Below are 13,714 nucleotides of genomic sequence, written 5' to 3' on the forward strand. Positions count from 1 at the left end.
GCTTGGATAATATATGCTTTCCCTTCTGTGGTGTCTTCTCCCTAGGAGGGCTCAAGTCCCTATGAGGGGTCTTCGAGGTCTTTTTGTGATGTTTTCTCACTCCCTTGGGTCCAGAGGAGCATTTTACAGACTTCTTGGGGTCTGCCGCTTTATCTGACGTAGAGCGTTGAATTTCTGAGGTGGGAGCCAAGGCATCGTCCGAGGACGATCGATCTTCAGAAGGAGTTTTTCGAGCGACACCCTTGCCGTCCTTCGACGGTTGAACCCGGTCGTGTGGCGACCTTGATCGAGAATGCCCAGAGGACCGGGACTTAGTGGACCTTTCTCTGGGTGTTGAACGTTGTCGAGTATTCGACTTGTGTCGAATCTCGATTAGGTCCTATGTGCTTAGTGGTGTGTGCTTTTGTAGCACTGCCGCCGCCGGGTGTAGTCCCCACAACATGGCCACCGGCCTGTCCTACGGGGTCGGGGGTCAGCGCTTGAGTAGCTGAAGCTACTCCGTTGCCCTTGCCATCCGAAAGTTTGGTGTCGCTGCCATCGCTACAGGTTCCCTCTACCTCCATGGCCTCGAGTTGCCTGGCATAGTGGGCCCAGCGTTTTGTGGAGCTGTCCTTTAACGTCTTCTGCTTGAAGAGCTTACACGCTCGTCAAGAAGTTTCGACGTGGTCTCTTGGAAGACACAAATTACAAACTAAGTGTTTGTCTAACCAAGGGAATTTACGGTTACTCTTTGGGCAAAATTGTAATGGTTTATTTTCCATAATTATAGGTTATGGTTATGGCAGCTGGGCGAACAAGTTATAGGAAGGGGAGAATATGCATTCTAAAATGGCCTCCCCCCTCTCTCCCGACTGTCTGGGCCGAGGCCCGGGGTGGCCTTCCAAGGCCGGGACGGTGGTCTCCGACAGGTAGTCTTTGTCTTCACCGGTGTGGTGTTTCGGAGGTCGGTGAAAGGGTAGAAAGAAATACTATCGTTAATTGTGAAAAATCAATGGCTTAGCGCTGAAGGGAACTCTGCTATACGCGTCTGTCTAGCATGGCGGAAAAAAACAGTCTAAGGGACCTCGACGCGTGAGGGATCATGGGTACAGTGGACGTCACACTAGGGATAGTATTACTGGCACACCCTGTCGACGTCCCTTTGAGTTTCGAAAACAACAAACGTAATACTCTGCAGCTTCCACTAGATGTCGGCCTATGCACAGCATGTGATCTAAGCAGATTCCACAAGCTTTAGAAATATATATACAAATAAAAACTGGCGGAATATATATATGTGCTGTCTGTCCTCCTCTGCTTTCTCACGTGTGCTCTCCCAGGCGATTTCAGGGCCGGCTAAAGGGGCCGGACGTGCATGTGGTCTGGTTTTGGGCAGCATGGGTATATTTAAAGTGACCCGGCCTGGTGCCTTCTTAGGGAGGATGTGCACAGCATTAGTTCTTCCGTGCAGGGGCTTAATGGATGCAGATTAGTACGGGACAGGCAGGCAGCAGCGGAGCTGAAACATGAGCAGGGTACTTTATTTATCAAATGAAGATGATTTGCACACCGATTCAATTGCATACATGCCAAAATTTTGGAGCTCCTCGGAGGGAGATTTTGCCGAAGAAAGTGCGAGAACCCACTTTTCCCATTGGATTGCACTGGGGTTAGACTTATTTTCAAAGGGAGAAATACAAAAATTAGCAAAAGCAGGAGTCTCTTGCCTAAATCGTGAGTGTTGGCATATATGATCCCAAGTCAGAATGGGATTTATTTAAAGACGCATGTTTATTTGAAAACTGAAACAGAGGGAGTTTTATTAACGGTAGGCAGACTGGGGTATCAGAATTCTTTTTAAAGTGGTCACTTTGGGCGTGCATTTTTGCACGACCAGAATTCCACCCGTTTTTTTAATGTCTGTATATATGTGCATGTAGAGGAATGCGGGTACGGAAGGCGGAGATGGGGTGTGAAGTACTGAGGAGGACATGGGGAGACAGACACCCCATAACATTTTTTATTTTTAAACTGGACAAATTCTCGTCGCACAAAAGCGTACGACCAAAATTATGACTTTAAAAAAGAAGTCAGTGAAAACTAGAACCGCTGAATGGGTTCAAACAATACCACCTGAGACCATGCAAGATGGGGCAAAGCACAAGCCCACGATTTACTGATTGGGGCATGTGGCCTTTGCCCAAATCATATGCCCTTCATTTAAGCCACATCCAGCACAGTCCATCCCCCCCTTTGCACGTGCATTCAATAATACACCGAACACAAGGCTCACACGTCTTTCTTCTTTGTTCCTCTTAAATTAACAAACTGTCCTTTTCCCTGTACCCTCCCCTCACTCCACTCCACTCCACTCCACTCCACTCCACTCCAAGCTCCCACCTTTGGACCCCCGCCCCGCCCTTTTAAAAGGGGCCTCGTTATTGGCCCATAACATCCCCCCTTACTAATCGCGGACGTTTGTGGCCTACATCTGTTCAATGAGGTGGGGGGGGGGGGGCTTGCATATGGTTCGCTTGGGTCGGCCCTGTGGATCTCAGGCCTCCTCGTCGGGCGCCATCAGCGGGGGATCCTCAGGCGGTTCCATCCTGTCGTGATATACAAAGTGCCAAATTGCCAATCAGGGCTTTAGATGACAGCATTAGCCGCTGAAAGCCAATAGTTTATTCAAAGTATGTGCTAAATGCTGAAAGTAATGCTGAAAGTAATGTGCGATATCGCCTCCATTACGCTTTAGGGAGCTACAAGGAATATGCAGGCCTAGTAGGGGTGGCAGGTCACATTTGCATTGTGCATAGACAGGCAGGGCGGAGGCCCCAGTTCTGTAGCTAATAAAGACATTATTGGAGGGTTTGGAGCATTATAGCACCTATATAGCGCTTAGATCTTTGAAGCGCTATGGGCACTAAGCTATGAGTGCATGCCTTTTAGAGCTTTTTCACATGGGGTTAATTCATCTCGGCTTCTCTTAGAATATTCTGCCTTTCTAACTGTAGCCCTGCATGGCTTCGTAAACCAATCCTGTTTCCCTGAGAAGGCCTGGTACGGCCTTGCCCACACACTGATGAGGACATTCCAGTGCTTTCGCAGAGAGGGCTCCAAGGGAGGGGGTAGGAGCGAGCAGGGAGCATCTCAGAGAGAGTTGGGTTTTTCCATGAGCAAGCCTATATTTTGAAAAGGGAAAGTTCTGGAACTGTGCGTCATGGTGACTGACAGCACGAGATTTAAAAAATGCATGCCCACATGAATCTGGTGGGATATCCATCCGCGGACTTGCTCCGAGCAAGAGTGAGTGCATGGAACCTGATGCTCTGTCGGCACCCTGCAGCGCTGTCATCTGAGCGGGGCTGGCAACAGCTAGCTTATGAGGGCCAGGGTCTCCCAGCGCTGATTGAAGGGGCGCAAGACGTGTTTCTCTATGTTTCTCTATATTTTGTATTTCTCTAAGCTTTGTGTTTTGCAATCTTCTCTAACTTGAATTCCAAAGTGCTGCTAAATTTTACTGTTTATGCTTTTTGTCTAATAAATGGTAAACATTTTGAAGGTGTCATTTGTCACTAGCATGAGTTCACTGCTCAACACGATAGAACCTGTATTTTGGGCTGAATTGGGTAATTTTTGCTCTCAAGGGCTGGTCCCGAGGAAGATTTGCCCTTTTTCAAGACACATCCTAGGTTCCTCTTCTTCGTCTTCTACCACTTGTGTCTCTTTGTCAGAATCCTCTTGGAATAGCTTGCGGAAGAATGAGGCAGTTTGGGTGATCTCACCGTCTTCTCCCAGGGCCGTGACCGTTGGTCCCTTGACCTCAGTGACCACGAACGGCTCGGGCCTATATCTGGTGTCGGTCTTTCTTTTGAAAAGGGAAAGTTCTGGAACTGTGCGTCATGGTGACTGACAGCACGAGATTTAAAAAATGCATGCCCACATGAATCTGGTGGGATATCCATCCGCGGACTTGCTCCGAGCAAGAGTGAGTGCATGGAACCTGATGCTCTGTCGGCACCCTGCAGCGATGTCATCTGAGCGGGGCTGGCAACAGCTAGCTTATGAGGGCCAGGGTCTCCCAGCGCTGATTGAAGGGGCGCAAGACGTGTTTCTCTATGTTTCTCTATATTTTGTATTTCTCTAAGCTTTGTGTTTTGCAATCTTCTCTAACTTGAATTCCAAAGTGCTGCTAAATTTTACTGTTTATGCTTTTTGTCTAATAAATGGTAAACATTTTGAAGGTGTCATTTGTCACTAGCATGAGTTCACTGCTCAACACGATAGAACCTGTATTTTGGGCTGAATTGGGTAATTTTTGCTCTCAAGGGCTGGTCCCGAGGAAGATTTGCCCTTTTTCAAGACACATCCTAGGTTCCTCTTCTTCGTCTTCTACCACTTGTGTCTCTTTGTCAGAATCCTCTTGGAATAGCTTGCGGAAGAATGAGGCAGTTTGGGTGATCTCACCGTCTTCTCCCAGGGCCGTGACCGTTGGTCCCTTGACCTCAGTGACCACGAACGGCTCGGGCCTATATCTGGTGTCGGTCTTTCTCTGTTGTTTCTGTCCGACGAGTACGACCTCACCCACTGGGGGTTGATGTTCTTGAGCCTTTCGCTTCCAAACGGTCCACTCTTTGGCTTTCCACCTTATTGCGGCCTCGCGCTCCCTGATCTCTGCGTCCTCCGCCAGGGTGCAGTCTTCCAGTTGCGATAGTGGGGTCTGTGGTTTGAATTTTACCATCAGTTCGGTGGGTGCTCGCCCGGTTGTCTCATGCAGTGTATTCCTGTAGCTCCTTAGCATTTTGGAGATGGCTTGGGGCATGGCCATCAGGTCTGTGGCTGCTTTCTGGCGGGTCCTCTGGTTCTAGGTTAAAGTTTTGAAAACAAAAGGCTCAAATGCCTTTTTTTCGACAGTAAAAGGACCGAAAAAAAGGTTCAATTTTTTTTTTTTAAATGGGGGTTTCTCCCCCATGTCCCCATTTTCTTTTTATAAAAAAAAGTATTTTTTACATGCTAAACTAAAAAAAATATATAAATAAAATTTTAAAAAAAATTCGATCCTTTTTTTCGGTCCTTTTGTATCCGATTAAAAGGTCATTCGATCCTTTTTTTTCCGAACATTTAACCGGACACCGGGTCCTCTTTATGGGAGCCATAAACCGTACCACCATGCCATTGGCCTGGGGCCACAGTGGCATGATCCTTTGATGGTGGAATCCTAAGTGCGCTGAAAACTTCCTGAATTGTTGACCCTGGAATGGTGAGCCATTGTGCGTTTTGACTATGTTAGGAACGCCCCATTCGTTGAATAGTTTGTTTATTGCTGCCACTACATGGTTGAATGCAGCGGACGGGACGTGCTTTACCATGGGAAAGCAAGACTATTTGTCAATGGTTACCAATAGATGGCCTCCTCATGGCCTCCTTCTAGGGGCCCATAGAAGTCCATTGCCACCCTCTGCCAGGGTCCCTCAGGTAGTGGGACTGTTTGGAGCGGGCATCAGGGCCTGCTTGCCACTTTTATTTGGCATGGGGTGCAGTGCTTTAGCGTGTCCTCCACTATTGTGTCCATGTACAGGAACCACACCGGGTTTCGGAGGATTTTCTTTGTATTGGCGATTCCCCTGTGGCCTTTGTGTGTACTGACTCTTTGGGGCCACAATAGCTTCACCATTCTCTGCAGGTCTCTCTTATCCACCTCCCCATTCTCAAAGCGTTCTGTCGTCAGGTGTCGCCACCTGTTGGTATGTCTAAGCTGGATGGCCCCCTGAATGGTGGGGTAAGCCCTGCTCTTCTCAGCTAAGAGGTCCGTCGTGATGGTGGGGGACTAGTGCATTAAAGGATAGGTAGCCAATGTATGCTTCCGCTTCAGGCTGCATCCCATGTTCCGGTGCACTTATGGGGTGTCTCGATAAGTAGTCTGTCGAATTGGCCTCTCCTCCCGGCTTGTGAATGATGGTGTAGTTGTATTCTTGCAGGCGAATGCACCATTGTTCTATGCGCAGTGGCATCTTAATCTTGGGGTTCCCGAAGAGGTAAAGGAGTGCCTGATGGTCTGGTATGAGGAGGAATGTTATCCTGATGACAAAGTGGAGAAGTTTCTCGCAAGCCCAAACCGCAGCTAGGTTCTCACGTTCTGCCTGGGTATAGGCTTGCTCTATAGTGGTGAGCGCCCTGCTGGCGTACGTCACTATTCTCATGTCCGAGCTGTTGCATGGGTCGGTTTGGGCAAGGATGGCACCTAGTCTGACCAGACTGGTGTCAACTGTGACCTCCGTGTCCCAGTTGGGATTGAAGTACACCTTTTGGCGGTTGTTTGCCAGTTATCACTTGATAGTGTCGAAAGCTACTTGACATGCTCGATTTTGTATCTCACTTAATGCACAACTCTCACACATACACACCAAAATATACACACACACATATATATATATATATGGGATACATTACTCACCGTAATCGTATTTCTGATGCTTGTATCTGCTTAGATTCACATGCTGTGCATAGGCCGACATCTAGTGGAAGCTGCGGAGTATTACAGTTTGTTTTTCGAAAGTCGAAAAAGGGCGTCGACACAGGGCGTGCCAGTAATACTATCCCTAGTGTGACGTCCACTGTACCCATGATCCCTCACGCGTCTAGGATCCCCAGATTGTTTTTTTCCGCCATTCTGGTCGGAAGCACTTCATCGGAGTTCCCTGGCTTTGCCATATTTACACTAAAACTAATTCTAATTTGCCCCATTTTCTCACCTCTACGTCGACCAGCATCTCGACGCCGAACCGGGGAGGAGATCAACGTCGAAACCCGACGGATTGGGCCTTGAGGCTTCCGCCTCGGCTCGGGCCTGGGCCGCTGGCCTCGGCCCTACAGTAGGGAGAGTGGGGGGTGGTACACTTCCACACTCGGTTAGAAACACCTTCTTACCTACACACACTTGCCCGCTGCCCACAGGTGCGTATGGAGGGTACGCCCTTTCAGTTTTGCCCCAAGTGTAATAAAAAATACCCTTGGGTAGATAAGCACGCTACGTGCAACCTTTGCCTGCCCAGAGACCACCCCGAGGCGGGTTGCAGGGCCTGTAGCAGGTTTAAGACAAAAACTCTTAAGGACCGCTCCACCAAGCGTTGGGCCCACCACGCCAAGCTAGCAGCTATGGAGGCGGAGGGTACCTTCAGCGACGCCGGACTTTCGGACGGCGAGGGCACCAAGGCGTCGAAAGACAGCCTAACGCACGTCCCCGGCCTCGGAAGGTCGTCCGTCCCGGCGACTATGGGGAAGTCCCCCGGCGACAAGAGCGTTACACATACACACACTAAACACAAAAAACCCACCCGAGATTCGACGTCGTCGAAACCTCGGAAAGAGGCACAAAAGGAGCGGTCCGAAAGGACGTCCTCTGGGCGGTCGAGGTCGCCGCACGACGTCAGGCAAGCCTCCACACTTGCACAGAGTGCCTCGCCCATTAACATCACGGAAGATCACTCGTCCGGAGACGAACACGGCTTCCATCCCCAGCCCACACCCCAGGAAAAGGGCCCAGGTGGTTAGGCCCTCATTATGTAGAGCTGCACTGCCATCAACCTTGGGTATTCACCAAACAACGGCTCAAATTGACACAAACATCAAAGGCTTCAGGAACTCCAAAAACTGCCCAACAAAGTTGTATGAAAATAAAAAATGAATTTTATTAAATCATAGCAGTTTTAAAAAAGGCTTCCCGATATAAAAAGACGCTGACTGACGCGCTTAGCCACACTACGGTGGCTTGTTCACAGTTACTCCTCCCTGTAGTGGGAGCCCACTTTAAATACACAAAGTCAATTAATAAACAGTGAAGAGGTGACTTACTGGCTGTTGCAATTGCAGTCAACCATTTGAAAAAATCAATCGTCATCATTTTACTAGGAAGCATATGCCTACAGCAAGTAGTATATAGTAAGGTGCAAGTGCCTAACATTACTATGACAGTCATATGCATATATATATTCAGTGAAAAAACTTTGTTAAAGGGATGTTATGGTTCAAAGTAAAACCGAAAAACCCCTGAAATTCGGCAGTTATGGTAACATAAGCAACCATAACTCGCGCCACTGTGCACTGCTAACACTAACACCCAGGACATCAAAGATGACATCACAAATGTCATTGATGACATCACTGATGACATCGCATGGCTGGCTCTCCCTTTTTATCCTTTACTGACATATCGAAGCCACATAGTTTTCTTCAGTAACAGTCAGGAAGTAAACATTGAAAAGGTACTATATTTGTAGACTTAGGGTCAAGTCACATCATATGAAACATATACATAGCGGAAGACACAGGCTTCAAAGCGAGCAATCCTTTCTGTGCATGAAGATAATCATTAGGGTTATCAGCACTTTCTCATAGTTTTATTTTTATTACTCTACCTTCCCTGTATATGCTCATATTTGTATACATTATACTCACTCTCCTTTCCTTTGGGTGCAGTCACATCATGTGATACACATACATATGGTAAGTAGCAGCTTTGAAACAGAGCAATAGTTTCTCTGTATAAAGACAATCAGTTAGGTTATGAACTCTTTCTGCTACTACTTCTGCTTTTTTGTTTACTTCACTGTCCCTGTATATACTCATATTTGTATGCGTTGTTGTCTCTGTGTTTTGTCTGTAATAATTATGTATTAAGTGGGTTTTATTATCTACTTATTACATGTTTCACAGTACGCAAAACTCTAATAAGAAAGCAGTTATTTCAGTATTCAACATGGCAAGATTATGAATATGGCACCTTCATCATGTATGCTGCACACACTGCCTATGTTTCTGCATGAGTAGCTTAGTATACTGGATAGAACTTCATAATAGAATGCTATTTATATCAATGCACTGCACTAATTAGCTCATGATATTTATCCCAATGATCCTTGACAGTTTTTGGTCAGCATTATAAGAATCCCTTGTACAGAGTTTTTATGAAAAGTAAATGCACATGTGATGTCATCAGTGATGTCATCAATGACATTTGTGATGTCATCTTTGATGTCCTGGGTGTTAGTGTTAGTAGTGCACGGTGGCGCGAGTTATGGTTGTTTATGTTACCATAACTGCCGAATTTCAAGGGTTTTTCGAACCATAACGTCCCTTTAACAAAGTTTTTTCACTGAATTTCATAGGTTTTTAGTAGCGCAACTTAACCATAACGTCCCTTTAACAAAGTTTTTTCACTGAATTTCATAGGTTTTTAGTAGCGCAACTTAACCATAACGTCCCTTTAACAAAGTTTTTTCACTGAATTTCATAGGATTTTAGTAGTACAACTTAACCATAATATCCCTGACTTCATATACATGTAACATAGAACATACTAACCCCCTCGTAGTGATTTTCATGTCTGCGGACTACCGCCATGTCCACGGACATATTGAAAATCTGAGCGTGGTGAATGTAAATTTAAATAGTGTGCCCCATTTCCACTTTGAAGTTGGCTCTGAAAAGAGCAGTTTTTATTTTTTTACAGATGCTTGACAGACACCTGTTATTTTGTATTTTTTTTCTTGGTTTTTTTTCTTACTTTACTCCTAAAATCTTCACATAACCTTCTCCAAAGCAACCCTTACATTCCAAAATAGAAAAGCATTTTCCGTAAAAGAAAGAAATGCCATCTTCTTTAAAATTAACAGCATTACTGGCATCAATATTCTCATTGTTACAGAAGAACATGCCAGCTCTAAGCATGAAGGCACACATGCCTCGGTTGATGACACACCTAGCAATGTTTTGCTGAGGACAAAAAACTGAACTATTGTCCCATATTGCCCTAGGTCGTAATCCAGAAAAAATTACTTTTGCATTTGGAAGGATCTTCATTACGGCTTGAACCAAGCGTTCCAAATCAGCCAACAAAGTAGGGGCACTGACGTTGCCCAAATGGAAAGCACCATAGTGCAAAACTACCACATGCGGACTGTTCATCGTGGCCATATCCTCACAAACTTGTACAATTCCCTGTACATTGCAATCAGGCACAGGGCTCCACAACACCTCCACTCCTTTGACATCAAAGTTCTTTGCAACATGCCTGCATTCAGCGTACTGTTGTAAACCATGTACAAACATATCTCCGAGCACCAACACCCTGACTTTCTCCACTTCTGCCATCTTCACTGCACACAGTCTCTTTCAACACAAATCCACAACCTCGACATCTGATTGGCTGATCCGTACAGTCTTCTTTCCATGTTGGATTTCCTGGAAAAACCCAGATGTAGCACGCCCTGTCCACGAACAGCCGCAGTGTCCGCGGACGGCGTCCACTTTACTCTCTGTGACATTCCCTCATTGCATACAGCTAAGCAATCACACAATACGAATAACGTCCTCAGAACACCCCCATTTTGTGAATTTTCGAACATTTCAGGACAATTATCATTTCATTATTCAACATATTAACATTACAAATATTATACTTTCATCTTGTACTCTGCACACAATGCTATGTTTCTCCATTAGTAGCTCAGTATACTAGATAGAATCCCATAATACAATGCTATTTATATCAATGCATCATTCAAAGCACTAATAACGGTATGATATTAATTGCAATATCCTTGACACTTTTTTCGCAACATTATAATAAAAATCCCTAGTACACAAATTCCATGAAAAGTACATACACATGTGATGTCATCAGTGATTTCATCAATGACATTTGCGATGTCATCTTTGATGTCCTGGGTGTTAGTCTTAGCAGTGCACGGTGGTGGCGTGAGTTATTTTTCATAGCTTACCATAACTTGCGATTTTCAGGGGTCTTTCGGCTGTACTTAGAACCATAACGTCCCTTAAACAAACTTTTTTTAATATGACGCAAACAATATACAAACATGGCGTGCAAAAAACAACTTCTCACAGATGGCTTTACACAGAATGTTGCAAAGTAAGAATTTATGCTCGTTCACGGTGAAGGTCAGCTGCTTCCATTTTTTTCTCGGGCCCCGGAGAGGCTCACGAAGCGGACTATAAGGTTGTATCGTGTTTTGACCTTGACGGACAGAGATTGTGATGAAAGACTTCTCTTGAAGGAGTGTTGCTAAAACGTAAGAGAAGATAAGGATGAAATTTCTGAAACGAAACCACTTTTATATATTATATCACTATGCGAAAGATCGTTCGCACACGCGGAGTCGTATTTTGGGACTGCACTACTGATACTCGTAGACAATGGAAATTGCAATTGTACTGTAAGTAACCCTTTAGATTATTTTATACCAAATATAATTGCAATAGCGTAGCATTAAAGACCGTTCAAGTTGAACTTGTTCGTTGAAAGTGGCATAATGTTTTCTACCGCGCACTATCACCGCCGAATTGATCCCCTGTCTTTTAGAGGGCTCTGAAAAAGGCAGACGACCCAGGGTGGGTTAATAGAAATAATTTAACCGGTCTATAGGCGGTCAAGTGCTCTACTCGCTGTGCCACTTCACTGTAGCCTGTCAAGTGGCACAGCGAGTACAACGCTCGCTTTGACATCCGTGCACAGCTTGCTAACGCAAGTTCGAATCCCGGCAAGGCCAAACTCAGCCTTTCATCCTTCCGTGGTCGATAAATGAGCACCACACACCGTGGTTAATAATAAGCACCGCTTAGATACCTCACGGTTCTTAGCGCTATATGAATGGGAAAATATTATTATTTTATTATTAACATACTCCATTGCACTATCTTCGATAGCAAATAGTTTCACGCCCTAATAAATAAAATGATGATTTTTAATGAAGATCGGCTGGTGAGACTAATTTATGTTTTTTAAAACAGGTATGTGGCCCCATTTTGCCTATGTCACGATTTACAGACTCCAGCGGATGGGGTCTTCAACTGCCAGGTGCAGGTCCAAATATGCAACTTCATGACCCTCACCATTTTATGGGACAATCGCCAAGGACCAATATGCCCTTACGCAGTACTAGCGGCTACAAACAACATACCAACCAATAGGGTGGTCTCATGGCTCGTTGTTGGAGCAACCTTCCGATTATCAGAGCGACCATTTACTGCTTTTATCATAAACCAACAGCCTATCTACCGCAAAGGAACAACGCGTGGCTCCAAATAAACTTTTGCTGATCGACAGCAGAGACAATAGCAAATCGCTGAATATTCACTAAACATTTCATCTGAAATAAATGTACTTTACCAAATGTAAAATCCTGCGGTTTACTTTTAAACCACAGTTTCATATTCCGAATTGTGGCGCACTGAGTTGTAAGCTGATCTAACACCCTCTGTACCGCAAAGGAACATCGCGTGTCTCAACATGAACTTTTACAGATCGACAACAAAGACATGCAAATGGCTGAATATTCTCTAAACATTTGATGTCAAATAAATGTACTTTACAAAATTTACAATCTTGCTGTTTGCTTTTAAATCACTGTTACATATTCCGAATTGTGGCGCGCTGTGTTGTGACATAATATGTGTTGTCTTCCGGGTTCTGTGTAAAGTCACTTAGGAATGCAGAGAACTGGGCGCGTTTGATGACGCACCCTGTAACGTCACGGAGAGAGGCGGGGAATATGAATGCTTTGATAATATCAGGCTTAGGGGCGGGAGATATGATTTAGTGTCGCAAAAGCAAGTCAGCCAGGTCAATAGCGCCAGTCATAGGATTATCACATAATGTCGGCGCACACCAGCCGGATTTATCGTTTCTTTAGTGGACAAAAAATCGGTTGACGCCCATAGGAAATTGTACTATTAGCAGACAAAAGGAGTGGTCTTAAAACACTTTCACCCTGACAACGAACAATACAAACAACGTTCTCAGAACATGCCCATTTTGTGTAATTGCAACCATTTCGGGACACAGCGAGTGTTCTTAGAACACATTCAACTAGACAGATTACAATACGGACAGCGTCCTGAGGACACCCCCAGTTTGTGTATTTACGAACAATTAAGTACACCGCGAGTGTTCATAGCTCATTTTTACCTTCCTTGGGAACAAAAATGACACATACTCCGTCCTCTAAATACCCCACCATTTAGTTTATTTACAAAATGTCAGAACAGCCGTGTTCTCCGGGGACAAATCGAAGGCAACAAAAACGTCTAGCACATAAAAAAACAAAACATTGAACCTATCTCATACTCCTCCAAACTCCCCAAACCCTCTTACACACGGCACTAAATACAATTTTTTATCCACGTTTCACCGTGCTGTACGCGGTCGACAGCGAATACAAGATGGCGGGCGCCACAGAAAATCTGACGCGCTCCACGCCCCTCGCCGTCCAATCAGCGAACACGTTGCATGTCCGCGGACATGACGCAAGGCCATGGGCCAATCGGGGTGCTGTCCGCGGAGCGAACAGGGAAGTCCGTCAGCGAAGCGAACACGGATATCACTATTTTTTTTGCCTTACTTTTTGGTCATTTTTTTAAAAACTACTGGACGGATTTACACCAAATTTGCAAAAGCACGCTTTCAGGACCAGGCTGCTAATTTGGTGTAAATCCATCCAGCGGTTCGGGCTGTAGCCGTGCGCAAAGTTTTTTCCCATCCAGTCTATGGGAAAAAAAAAAGGTTTTGGGACCCCCCCTATAACTATTCCCCCCCTGGACGAATCCTCACCAGACTTTGCAAAAAAATTCAGAGTGGGCCATATACTTTTTTTGCAAAGTTTGGTGAGGATTCGTCCAGGGGGAGCGAAGTTATAAGCCGCCCAAAAAGTGCTCTTCCTAT

At 45.4% G+C, this 13,714-nt stretch overlaps 1 protein-coding gene across 2 annotated transcripts in view; it reads right to left on the reverse strand.

The window, feature by feature from the left end:
- LOC138567041 (phosphatidylinositol 4,5-bisphosphate 3-kinase catalytic subunit alpha isoform-like) overlaps positions 1–13,714 on the reverse strand; it is a 363,865-nt gene that overhangs the window by 85,088 nt on the left and 265,063 nt on the right. The gene's annotated exons all lie outside the window — the stretch shown is intronic.

Source organism: Ambystoma mexicanum, chromosome 1p (assembly GCF_040938575.1).
Source record: "Ambystoma mexicanum isolate Mex_15411 chromosome 1p, UKY_AmexF1_1, whole genome shotgun sequence".
NCBI classification, from domain to species: Eukaryota; Metazoa; Chordata; class Amphibia; order Caudata; family Ambystomatidae; genus Ambystoma; species Ambystoma mexicanum.